Source organism: Macrosteles quadrilineatus, unplaced genomic scaffold (genome assembly GCF_028750875.1).
Source record: "Macrosteles quadrilineatus isolate MER2022 unplaced genomic scaffold, UCM_ALF_1.0 Scaffold_3__2_contigs__length_128488019, whole genome shotgun sequence".
Classification (NCBI taxonomy): domain Eukaryota; kingdom Metazoa; phylum Arthropoda; class Insecta; order Hemiptera; family Cicadellidae; genus Macrosteles; species Macrosteles quadrilineatus.
Window position 1 is genome coordinate 78,422,551 of NW_026542596.1, and position 14,541 is coordinate 78,437,091.

Here is a 14,541-nt window from a genome sequence, read left to right on the forward strand (position 1 = left end):
CTTCCAACCCAGGGGCAACCAACATTTGTAAAGAATTCATTTGAGAGCATTGCAATGAGCAAATATATTTAAATATAACATTTAAATATATGAGAGTCTAAGTCAGAGTTTCTTTTCTTTTTTTCTTTACAGTGTGCAGCCCACATTGCTGTAAAGATCAAAAGTCAAATGCTATTGTGACTTTGGTACTTACGTATTAAACGGAGGCCACATTTTGTCAGCGCGCTGCGGCGGTTATGTTAGGTTGGGTTATCATAATAGAAAGTATAACTCGTCTGGTATCGATTCATAACGAAGCGAGGAAAGTCCTACACACATAATATTTACGATAACCCAACCTAACATAACCGCCGCAGCGCGCTGACAAAATGTGGCCTCCGTTTAATACGTAAGTACCGTGACTTTTGTGATTTTCCTCATATAATATCATAGTTATTCTCACTTCTTGCCCATGAGGGTTGTTGATAAGCTATGAAAAGTCCGATTGCTCATACTGTTTATTATTCTAATTAATATTCCCAAAAAAATAGGAGGGATATTACCGCTTTACAAGATTTAAAAATAATTTGGATTTGGACGCAAGGATTTTGTAAAACATATGCAAGAAACACAATGTAAAAAACGGGCGGATTAAAATCTATAGATAACCGGATTCATTCAAGCCACAAAAAACTATGAATTGAATCTTTCATTCGTAAGTAAATTATAAATTGAATAATCTTTGTCATTGATTGATTAATTCACTAATTTATCCCTGTGTTTTATCCATAAAATATAAATTAATTAAATTAATTAATGATTAAATGATTAAATTAATTAGTTTACCTGACAATTAATATACATTTTACCAATGAAAAAATAGAATTGTTAGCATACGAACCTAGCAATCTTTACTCGTATATTTCAGGTTGAAGATGACAAACCTACGTAACTGTGCAAGAAGTCTAAAACTATACTATATTTAGGCATTGGGTAGTGCAGATATTTAACATATTGTACACGTAGCTTTTGCAATAAAAGGATGAAAACAAATCCACAGAGGCGGCTGCAAGGGTTATGGAAATATTCTACGATATGGGATGCAACATAAAAGCTCCTATTGCTCTAACACTAAAGAGCTCCCTTACAGCTAAACTTTAGAAAATCGCAATGGTATGGCATGGCAATGGTACATTATATTTTGTTAAAAATAAAATGGTAAAAACTCTTTTCTCAATCGCATTTCAAAATTATCATTATTTTAGGTAACATTGTATCTGAACAAAAACCAAATCCTTGTCCTAGAATAGCTTGAGCAAGCTCTAACTGCATGATTTGAATTGAAAGAGATAATGTAGACAACAATAATTTTGAATTTTTTGAAAAGAATCTTATTAAAATTTGTAAAACGTAAAGGAAGGAAGAGCATTGCAAATATTTGCTATATTTTTAGACAAAGTCGAGGATCCCATAGCTTCATCCAATGAAGAAAACTTATTCAGCGTAATTAAATCCACGTTAGGTTCAAGCTACATCACAAAATTATTGAAAAACAACACAAGACAGTTGAATGATTAATATAAAAATAATGATTAAATGATTAATGATGATGATGATGATGATTAAATGATGGTTAATGGTTAATGGTTGGGGTATTATAAGCCAAAGGCTGTAGGTTAGAGTTAAAATATTTTGACATTCATATTGCAATGAATTGTAAGATACATTATGAACACAAACAAACTTAATAAATTAAAACATAATTGAAATAATGCTTTGTTTTGTGTGCTTATCACAATAGACATTACCTAAAAAGATCAACTCACACTAGTAAATAACGTCATTTTATAAACCGTAGGACGAGTCGAAGGTATCGAGTAAATTTAAATAATCCTTTACGCTCAGAAGATTAAGCTCGTCTGCCACAACAAAGTCTGTTGACTTTGTCGAACTTTATTGATTTTACGAATCAGTCTGTTAAAAGTTTTATTTTATTTTGAAATATTTATATGCGATAGCTAATTTAATGCTAGTGTTGCAGATTTTTTTAAGTAGACGTAAGGTTATAGGTAATACATCACTTTAATGTATAGACAGAGGAAGTACATTAAAAAATACTTTCAGGGAAAGAATTTAATTTTTTAGATTTACTTCAGTGTTGTTTTTATTGTTTGTAAGTTCATATTTTTGGCCAAAATTTGGACCATAGCACAAGTAAATGCTGTTGGATGGAACATAATATTAATTTCTGCGATAGTCATATAGACGAATGCCGTTATTCTTATAGAAATTTCTCTTCTGCGCAGGCATGTGCAAAACAATAACTAAGGATGGAAGAAGAATGGGTGGGGTTTCATGTTGAAGCAAGCTTCTGTTTGTTTTGAAAACTACGTTTTATGGAGGTTAAGATCACGAGGAATTCGTCTTATAGAGGTCGCATTCGTCTTGAAGAGGTTTTGTGCTAAGAATATGTTTTTGTAGAGGTTAATTAGTTCTAACCCATGTTTCAAACGAATTCGTCTTATGGATGTTTTTGACCTAATTACTACGTTAGAGGTGTTTTTAGCATTGATCTTCATGAAAGTTTCAAGGGGATTGAAAAAAATCGTCGTATCGAGGAATTCGTTTTACCGTGGTTCGTCCAACAGTATTTAAAACGATATGATGTTTACAAATAGGATTTGAAATTAAACGTGGCATAAATCAGGGGTGGCAAAGCCAAATACTACTTCCAAAAGGAGTGGTTTTTACTCAATATGTATGAGACACGTTCATGTCAAATGTTCACCAGTCTTATCATTGAATTGCCTGGTCAGTTGAAAGGGCTTTAAACGTCAAAGTGGTTAGGTGGAAACATGGTTTTGACTTTCAACTTTACTCGATCCCTCACATTTCGTTGCGATAATTGCTTATAACATAAACGATAAAACCTTCAACTTTGACTTTCCTTGTGGAACATATTTGAAATAGTGAGTACTTGTAACATGTATTTGCAAATGAAACATCTGCCGAGTGGTAATGCTTAGATTTAATGTTTAATGTTGAATAAATTACACAAATTTGTCAAGAGTGCAGAATAAATACATTGACTTTAAATACTGCTTGTACTATTATCAACCTGTTACTATTGTATGATCAAAAACCTGTTTGTGATCGAACAACTGTTGAGTGATCGAAAAACTGATGTGTGATCGAAACCTGTTGTGGGATTTATACCATGTCCAGTGAGTAAACCGAGTTCGACAACATTATTTTTGCCAATTTGTTAAAAATAGTTTTTCAGTTTATTTAATAACAAGAAGAATTTTTTATTTAAAATCTACTCAATTATCTAAGTACACCGGACAATACATATCCACACGTTTTCTTTAGCAAACTCTTAAAAGGAAAAATAAATAATTAGTAGTTTAAATCTTTGGAAAGGGTATGTGAATTGTACTTGTAAGTTACAATTAGGGGTTTGATTAGAGTTTTCACTTCGACAAATCTTCCCCAGTTAAATGTCAACTTTTAAATCTTTAAACTTAAACGTTAACTTTTAGTGACGTCTAGCCTTTTACTATCTATGGTTGGCTTAAGTTTTCATTTGTTTCTTATAAAACTAATGTTGATATAGTAGCTTAAAAATTATTAATGATGAAGAGATTTTTGATATTACGAAAAACTAATTACAATTTAGAATACTCTTTACAACCTACCTATACGTAGAAGCAAGAAGATAAGTTATTGATGGTAATTTGATGGAAATTCGATTTTTTGATCAAACTGGAAAATGTGTTTTGTGCGTTTATATCATGAACGGAAGTCTTATCCAACATGTAAGGAAATTACAGGTAGTTTTTATACTGGAAAAGTTAAATTAACAGGTTGAGTTGCTCCAGGACTTAGTAAGGTGTAAGCCCTTTTTAATTGGTAATTATCAAAATTGTTTCCAAGAACAGAAAACCCACATTTCGGCCCAAACTATTTAAAAAGAACAGAAGCTTAAACAATAATGATGCAATTATAAACTACACATACTCTTACCAAAACCTTTGATTTTCATACAATCCCACATTTTAAGAATTAGTAATACTATTAGACCATGGAAATGTATCTAATCAATTTAACAACCAAAAGTTTTACTCACTGAACTACTAATACTACGGTAAGTTATACTACAATGATGGCTTTGTTAAACACTATATTTTAATTATGATACTGTTATAAAATTGTATAACAATACGCAGTGTATTTGTATTTACAAAATAATCTTAAATAAAAAGGTTCCTCAAAAAACATTGTCCTCTCTTACGGTTTTTTTGTCCTAGGATGTACATTCATAATTTTTTCAGGCGTTCATAATTTAAATATAGCTATTAAAATACAGTATATATGAAATTAATTGAACTAAAATAGCACATCTCTAAGGTTTAAAACATTTAACAGTCTGTAAATCCTTGTACTCAGGTACCAAACAGGTCCTTGGCAACTAAATATCTTAAGAAGGATTTACAACTTGGCGTCTCTCTCATTCATCAGTTCCAAGTAATTGCTTTTCTTTACGAAGCAATGTAGTTTTGTGTCTTATCTATTATTGGTTAAAAGAGATGTTACGAGTTTTATTTATAATCACATTTGGGACTAACTTTGTTTTGGACTAATGTTTCTTTTCTTAGGTTATATTTATTATCGAAGGTTCCACCACTTTAACTTTGTATTCAAACATACTGTAGTAGAGTTTTATACTAGTATTTTAACTACACTTTTGTACTATTTTGATAAAGCTACGTTTGTTTGATCCTTAGGTTTCAGTTATGAAGAGAAGCTCCGAGTTTTTTTTTTCATGTATCTTAGAATTATATTTATAAAGAATCTTTAAATTCAGTTTAAAATGCCGGATAAGAATGATGTTTACCTCTTTGTAGTTCTACTTACAGTGCGAATGTTTGTTGAATATCGAATTATTGTAATCTTACTCAATTCTACAAGCAAATATATTGCAAGCTATTTCTAACATGTTCATTTTAATCGTAGATTATTTGATTTTATTTCAGAAATTGTTTTCATATAGATTTAGAAGTAGCTATGATTCTTTGACGGCCATTAACCCACTGTTATGATATTTATTTAATTTTATTACACAAGGATTGTTTATTATTTCAAAAAGCACTTGGTTTATTAGTTTATAAATAACCAATTGATTAAATAAATGTTGTTAACAGAAGAGTTGCATTTAGGTTTTTGGTTATGTTTCAAATTTATTATTAGTGGAGAAGACCCGATCACATAGATAAAGTGGATTTTAGAGAGAGAGTTGCTATCTAAGCTAACTGTAACGAGGTGACGAATCTTGAGGTAGTTTAGAATTTATATTATAATGGCATTTCTGGGGTTACAGTCGTTTTTTTTAAAATGTCGTTTAGGCTGTATTATTTATTCATAAAAAATGCAATGAAGTAAATATTCGTTAAAATCATTTAAAACATGTGTATATATATGACATATATAAAATTAATATTTTAGTACGATTATCATCCCAATTGTATTGGCCCTATTAAAAGGCATATATTATGATTAGGAAATATCGTTGAAGGAAGTCTAACATATCCATATCGATAAGCAAGTAAAAAAAAAACCTATGGAACTGTTATACTAAGCTGCATTCATTTAAATATTAAAAGCAGGAGATTGGTTTAGGTTTATTTATTCATCACATCCAGGGAAGTGCATGGACAGTTAAAAGGGGTTTTGGCGTACAGAGTTCGTTGGTATTTAGTATAACCCTCGTTAACAGGGTTAGGCTACATTTCTTTTTCAAATCTATCAATTATTAATCACATTTTAAAATTCTAAATTCTAAAGTTGAGCAAGTTCAATAGTTTGAGAATAAAAATGTAGCATTCAATTAAAAAAAATATCTTTAATAGTTATACTGTATAATTTATTAATACTAGTTTATCTGCCTGTGCTTCGCTACGTCGTGAGAATGCCGAATAATATTTTACGCCACACTACACTATTTTGACGAACTTTCCATGCAAGGATTTAGTCCAGAAAACAGCTGTTTGCCGCCAGCTTATTCAAATGGGGTTTCATTGCGTAATACTGTTCTGCAATGAGTTTTACCGGACACCAATCAGCTGATTATACTGTATTTTCGTGGCAATTAGTGGTTATAAACAAAAACATAACCTCTCTTAGAGGTTATGACTAGTGATTTTTATTCCTTTAGTTGGTGGTAATATATAAGGATTTGAACGGATTTAGTAGTATGGCGTAAACTATCGTACGTAACTCGTCCAAAATGTGTGTACCGGACTCGTATGGTAATCCCGTACTCGACTTCGTCTCGCACGGGAACGACCACACTCGTCCGGTAAACACTTATTTTCAGGACTAGTAACGTAATATACTATTACCTACGACCGTTTTTTAAAGTAGCCATTTCAGTCCAGTTCTTAGAATTGAAAAGTTTCACTTTACAGCTGTTTACTTTCATATCCGCATAGTTTCATTTCATATCCGCATAGTTTTCTCATATCCACACAGGTAACGGACCAATGAGGTTCAAGTATTGAGAGAAAAGAATTAAAATTGTAATGCTTCGAACGTCAACTAATCAGCTGATCAGTTGACCAATTTAATTGTTGATCCGACTTGTTCATGTTGATACTCGCGTATTCTTAATTAAGTTGGTGGAAGTCCAAAAATAAATGAAATATTTGCCGAATTGTACCTGATACAATATTATTTATGGTAAGAATGCTGCTAGCAATGTAATATTTAACGAAGTTTAACAAACACGTAATTACAGGAAATCAGCTGATTATACAACAAGTCGTTGCATCACTTTCAGTGGCAATGACAATACACGAAAACATAACCCCTCTAAAAAGTTATCAGTAGTTATTGTTAGTAATTAAATCCAGATTGATAGTAATTAAAAAACGGTCGTAGGTAAAGTAGTGTACGCAACTCGCGTTAATAGTCTTTACGGCACTCGTAGAAGTTTTTAAGGCACTTGCCAAGGCTCGTGCCTTAAATTTTCTACTCGTGTCGTAAAGACTCACTTAACGCAATCGTTGCGTAAACTACTATATAATAATAATAATTTGTTCATTGTAGTCAACAAAATACATTGTATTAAAAACATCAGATAATACTTGTGAAAAAACAATACAAGTTATGAATAGAAAAGAAATTATTCGGTTTTTTAAACCTACTATAAGAATCAGTTACAACACACTTACCATGAAACATATATGCAAAGCTCAATCGTACTCATTGATTATTTAAATGCACATTTCTTATTGTTTTGCCATCACTTTATATTGTGTATTGCAATACATGCAAAAGTGTAATTTGACCACATGGCACCAAGAAACAAATTTTCATAATAAACAGATTTAATTAAATAGCAGAACGAAGCGTAAAAGCTGGGTTAGTAGATTTTTTTCATAGGAAATACATTGGGATTTTGATGGCCTGTGGGGCTAAGCCCGATGACTTTTATTACAGGTATTGGTGAAAGGGGGCGTCTACACGAAAAAATACTTAATTTTGACTCGTCGTTTGTAAAAATCGTCCATTATTAACGGAGGAGTAGTGTTTCGTAGAAATCACCTTCACGTATTATATAATGATTTTGTTTAATGGGTTTTAATATTTATCATTCACCCTTTTACAAACCAAATGATCAAATTCATTATAATTTGATTATAATTGAGTATAATGCAATGATAGGCCTAATGAAAATGACATTTTGCTATAGTTTATTGTAATATTAATTGAGCATTCAATGCTGAACAAAATCTTTTGATTTATAATTTTTCAACACCCAACTGAGCTGAAAACTAATTAAAACTCAACTGCGACTGATCCGTGAGTTATTGCTGCCTTAGGCAAAGCTAACTTGACATACCAAGCCAACTGAGCTGTTAAATAAATTGCATGCTAAAAAAATCTAATCATTTTTGTGAAACAAAAGTGACACTTAACAAAGGGAAACGTCACTTTTAGTATGTTTGGGGAAGTTATTTTCAATCGTTTCTTAATTTTGACGTTTTTGATGTTTTATTAATTTTTATTGAATTTCCCATAGGGAATGAGCTATTACCGTAGGTATCATGGTTGAATTGGACTCGGGACCGATTTAATTTTTCGTTTTGACGTCTCTAGAAGTCAAAAACACGTATAAACGTTTTATTTTATATTACTTGCCCATTCATGATCCGGACACTTTGAAACTTTACAAAATTTATGAAGAACATTTTTAAAAATACTCTGGGGAAATGTCGGCTCCATACCTCCTGTAAAAACAAAATGGCGACACAATGAAAAATATACTTTAGAAACATTAAAAATAGTGTTTTTGGTTTTGTAAAATATTTGTACTATCCTAAGGAGATAAGGCTTTTTCATCAGGAAATTAGAACATAGCCTAATGAAAAACCTTAAGAGTAGAGGCTATAATTATTTAACATGTGACCCATCACTAGTTAATAATTAATAATAAGCTAATTAATTTAATACACCTAATTAGTTAATAAAAAACATTCAATACGCTACCATTTTGTTTATACGAGGGTTAGGAAGCTGAAGTGTTCCCAGATTGCTTTAAACTTACTTTATGAATTGTGTAAAATTTCAAAATGTTTGGTATAAAAATGGGCAAGAAATATAAAATCAAACGTTTAAACCTCTTTGTGGGACCCCTTGATTATATAAGCTTTGGGCCGCTCCACTAAAGAAAACCTATTTTACAAGAAACGGAATTTGTACGGAGAATACTATTCGGTTTGTAAAAAATGAGTTTAATCAAATTACAAAATTATAAACAAAGTCATGAATAAAACTATGGCTATTATGGAGGTTTGGTTTCAGTAAAGCCAGAAAATACCATGTGTTGAATCTTTTCTGTATATAAGGGCTTGAAAATCCTATAAAATCCGGTAAACTATTACAATGTAACTTATTATTAGTTAATTACTCATTCATTGAGAGGTTTACAATATTCAAGAAAAGTGTTGGAACTTTAGCGAAAAATAAAAACTAAATATAATTACATTCAATTTATGGTTACAAATGTTAAACGACTAAAACACATAGTTTAATTTACAGACTCATTTAAACTGTTACAAAATAGTGCATAAAAGATGTATAAATTATATTTTACATACACGTAGCTTTTGCAATAAAAGGATGAAAACAAGTCCACAGAGGCGGCTGCTAGGGTTATGGTAATATTCAACGATATGGGACGCAACATAAAAGCATCAGCTTTGCTCTTTTACCGTCTGCAGTTAGGGAAATCATACAACATTTTCACATCCACTTAACTATTAACTTTTACCACTATCCTGTTAGAAATACTAACCATTATATAGGTAACCAATTAAAAAGAAAAAGAAATAATTTTGGATCCTATAACCGTACATAGATTACCTGTCCATGTATATGGACCATTATTTTAAAATTAATATCTACGTGTTTTTTTTTTTTCAATTTATTGAACAAAAAATAGGCTACCTAACTCAATGAATTATCTTTTATTGTTTGTGCATGACTGTCTTCCGTTACATTCGTGATATAATTAGCAAGTAAAGAATTTGTGTAGACATGATAATCGGTTTAAATGTAAGCTCGTATTGAATCTGAAAATAAACTAAGACTATGACTAAGAATCTTTTGCTTATACCTTAAAACATGTATTGACAAAACTATTATATAGTGTATGTATTGTGTGGATTTATTATTCCTACTTGTTATGTTAATACATTTCTCGACAATAATGTGTAAATTCCGTCCAATCTTTCGATATTATTTTAGATATAAAACCCAAGAAATGAGTTTGAATTGCAAATGATCGTACAATATAGAAATAATTGGACGTATGTAGTAAATTTAAATAAACCTTTACGCTTATTAGTTAAAGTTAGTATGCAACAACATGGTATGTTGACTTCATCTGGGTGAAAATTATAGTTGTTTAGTTTTAATCGTTAGCAATAAACAAATCTTTCCAAAACTGGAACACGGAACACCCAATAAAATAGAAGTATTGAATTCTTGGCTGACTAAAAAAAGGTTTATTATAAAAATTTGTTACATTACACTAATTGATTATTGAAACCACCGAGGAACTAAAACTAAACTAAACCACGGACGGATAAATTGTTTTAAAATTCCTATATATTATTCTATATTTTATTATCTTATACTTCTAAGAATTAAAAACTGCCAACTAACCAAATATACTTGGCAAATTTTAGATTCAAGTGTTTTTTTTGTGTACGAGGAAAAGACTCTTAAAACTAAATTTGGTGCTAACAGGTAAGTAAATGTAACATATAAGAGTTAATAAAAAAAGGGGTATTCGTCTATTGTGTTAAATAAAACAGTCAAGTTTGGAAGTTCCCTTAGAAGTTACATTGCTTAGTATGTAAACTCATCAAAGGGTTTCACAATAGCCTACTGATTTTGTAGCCCGTACAGATTTTGTAGCATTCATGCTATGAGGTGGGTGTAACAAATAAGTTTCTATTATTTAAGGTTTTGGTCTATAGTTAGTATGCAAAACTTAGGAACAGATCACAGGTGCAAAATTTTGCTTAAATTTTTTAGCTTATTTAATTTAACTTTATTTTTTTTTAGTTGGGTGTGTTTTTGGGCGTTGTTTCAAGGGGATTTTCTCCGGAAAGTGCTGTTCCGAAAGGATATCGCTAAAAGGTAAAGCTTAAAAAAAATTTACCAGTCAAGCACACATTCGAGGATTATTATTACTAAAATCACTGCTGCGAAAAACAGAGACCTGAGCACGTTGCTGAGACAATGCTCCAAGAGATTGTGCTCGGACACTGGCTAGACAGTGTAAAGTTATCCAAAAATGTGTTTTGGAGTGATCTATTTACGATCAATGCCTTAATTCAGCTTGAATTGCGCAATCTTTGACTGATAAGCTAGTCATCGTTGAATCGAGACCGGACAGCAGCAATATTGTATCTTTCTGGTCATCACGGGCTTTGAAATACAAAAACTGTCATCGGTTAAAAAAATGTATAAGGGGTTTAAAAATGTAACGAATAAGAAATGCCTATTTAGATATCAAAATGTATAGGATTGTAATAAAATGACAAGAAAATGTCTTAGTTTCCAGGTTTGGTGAGACTAAACTGTATCTTACGTTTCCTAAATATTCAATTTCCATTAGATTTTTCCCGAAATTCGATGGATTTTGGCTAAACTTGATGATCATTAAGATGTATGATTCAAATCAATCACTTTAAGCTTTTAATGCATTTATAGTATTTAGATTGCTATTAAACATAGAAACAAAAGTAAAGAAGGAGAGTAAAGATCTTGACAAGGCTTTACAACTTGGGAGGAGAGTTTTACGTTCATCAGTCTCGAGTAATTGCTTTTCGAGGCTGACGTGGCATTGCCGTTTAACGACTTATCATTTGCTTCCTCATTGGAAAAAGATCTTACAGGTTTTATTTACAAGGTAGTTTTAATCTTAGAATAAAGTAGATTTTATTTTAGGAAGAATGTGCTTCATAGTGCAAAATTGATTTTTGACTGGTAAAACTACTGACAATTTATGAGATTATGAATTAAACTCATGTGGTCAAAGTTCATGGTTCATGCATTCAGTGTCCTACCTAGATTATGTTCCAAATTACAAACAATCCTAATTTAAAATAAAATAAGAAGCAATGCAAATGTAATTACCGCCTAGTTGAAAATTGTTTATATTCATACATTATTTTAATATCGTAAACAATAGTTTTATAAAGAATTTTGAGTATTTCCTAAAGGTGTAAAATTTAGTACCCCTTATTTATTTTCTAATAAATAAACATTATCATTTTATTACATGCAATTTATTACATCTACCACGAAAAGTGTATAAAGATGCACCTCAATAATATGGTTTGCTTTATAAATACCAGCAGTCTAAAGTATTGTGGAGAAACAAGTTTAAAACATATTTTCTGAGAAGACAAAATCCGACAGGTAAAGTGGCTCCTTAGGAAAGTGTTGCTATCTAAGGTATTTGTACCGAGGTGTTGGGAGGTATGTTATTTATAAAATGGAATTTCTAGACGCCTAACTAAAATGAGATAGATACAATTTATATTAGCTATATAATCATGGCATACGTGAGAGGTAGAAAATTGAATGGCCATTCATGCATTGTAAAATATATATTTTATATTCATAGTTTCCTTTCAAAAATAGTTTTAAAATCCGTAGTGTACTAAATTGAAACTAATCTATTATTTAAGGATTTGTGGTTTTTGATAGTTATAGACCATCTAAATCACATTGGAAACTTAAATTTAAAGATTGACAACTACCTTTGGACGAAGTGAAAATAGTTTATCTTATAAAATTGGGAAAATGGAGATTTTATAAGTATATTACTCTAAAGATTAATTAACAATCATATTTTTACCAACGAAAATGAGCCAGTGTTTAATTTAAAATGCACAAAAGTTTTACTTTTTTTGAATATTGCATTGACCATGACTTGCCAATAGAAGAAAAAATCCTAACCGTTCCAACCGTCGTTTTTCCCATTTAGCGACTTTCATTTACAAAATAGTATATATATTTTTAAAGTTGTTTAAATATATTTTATAGGACCTTTCTCATGTACGGACATGGACAGTTAAAAGGAGGCTAAACATATAAGTTTGTACTTTCTTAGTCAATCCTCATCACAAAGTTTTAATTTAATTCAATAAGTAAAACAATAGCAAATCAATTTAAAGGAACCATGCAGAAGCCATGTAACAAACCCAAGTTTTAATTCATAGAAAAGTAATACTGTACAATAGTTGTGTTACCTGAGAAACTTACTTCGATTACTTTCAATTTGCACTAGTCACTGAAGCATTGGTATTGTAAAAAAACCCGTAACCTACTGTTTGTAGCGTAACAGGGACATTCCCATTGAACAGTAACAGTGACAACGGTGACGAGAGTCCTCCAGGCTGTTACCCTGCTAATGGCGTTACAAGTGGCACTCCACTATGGAGTATGTTGTGCTTAATAATCTGTTAACTAGTAAAATGTTACTGGGAAATTAAATTGGATATAGGACTGAATTTGAAAACGTATTTTACTCATAGTCTATCGTATATTTTAAGATATATTCATTTCATTGAATCGGGATTAAAGTTGTGAAATTGTACACAAGGGAAAAACTACTCAAAATTAATAACTAAAACTAAATCCAACTCCAAAATCTTAATCTACAAAATATTTGGAAAAACTTGTGCAATTTGGGGAGTCTATAAAAAATAATAATTATTTAGCTTTTACAATATTGTTTGCTTTATAAACACAGTTATTTGAAATTGTGGAGACTAGATGTTTTAAACATATTTAATATGGATGGAGCAGACACGTTTTGACAGATGAAGTAATTTTCTAAGAAGAGCGTAGCTTTCTAAGATCGCCGAATCCTCACACCTCTCCATAAAGCTTCATCCTCTAACTTAAATTTTTATCTCATAAAACAAATGTTATTCATGTCTAGCTAAGAGTAGGGTACATGTTGTAAAACATCAATGGTGTACTTTTAACGAAACATATTTGTAGAATTTTATAAACAATTCCTTTGTTCGATGTTTAAACGTTTCAATTTTTATTGCGGTAGACAGACACTATTAGACACAACTGAGTATCTCAATTACCAGAGATTTTTTTTTAATACTACGATTGTAGTATTTGACAGTTAATTTAAATATCATCGTAAATAATTATATTAACATAAATTATCAGAAATGTAGGTGGATTTCAATTTAACTTCTATTCTTAATAAATTAATAAGTTTGGAATACAGTATTTTCATATTAAAAATTCTTAGAGTTCAAACACTTTATGTTATCATGAAAGTTCAAGTTATTTTATAAGCTATAACAAATAATAACTTCAATTGCACACTACTCCAGACCCTCAAAATGGATTAGAAAGAATATATCACAATTAGTCTACAAACGTACTGGTGTTTACTTGTAATACTGAAGTTCAAGAATACCGTCAATAGCTATGCATTTATTTACCCATCCTATAGCGTAATGAATCCAAGTTGTAGTAATATACGCTCATTTCTCATATGTTTAATTTGGATAAAAAAAACTGCTTTAAAGTAATTTGGAAGGTTAATTAAAACTTGTACAGCAAAATTGACTGTATAATGATATTCAATGCATTACAAAAAAGTTCACTAAATAAATGAGGACAAATATGAATAAATCAGGCTCTAGCCTACGTATTGTAAAGTTAAATCATGTTTTCCATCTCGAGTTATGTTTGGCACATGTTTATAGTGTTGTGACCTACTTCAACTGTGCACGAGGACTTTATGGCAGTAACTTGGTATATTTATGTACATTGGCTACTTTGAAAGATTAAAATAGAAAACTCGATTTGAAGCCACTATTTCATAGCTGTTTAACTGTTTTAAAAAGGTAATTGCTTATTTATGGACTGATAACCTTTTCAGATGGAAAATAACATATAGACCTACGTTTAAATAGGAAAAGTCTGGTCAGTTTTAAATTAAGTGTT

The 14,541-nt window shown here is 30.7% G+C and overlaps 1 protein-coding gene across 1 annotated transcript in view; it reads right to left on the reverse strand.

Moving 5' to 3' along the window:
* Positions 1 to 14,541, reverse strand: part of LOC128988484 (uncharacterized) — a 730,054-nt gene that overhangs the window by 318,008 nt on the left and 397,505 nt on the right. The window lies entirely within an intron of this gene.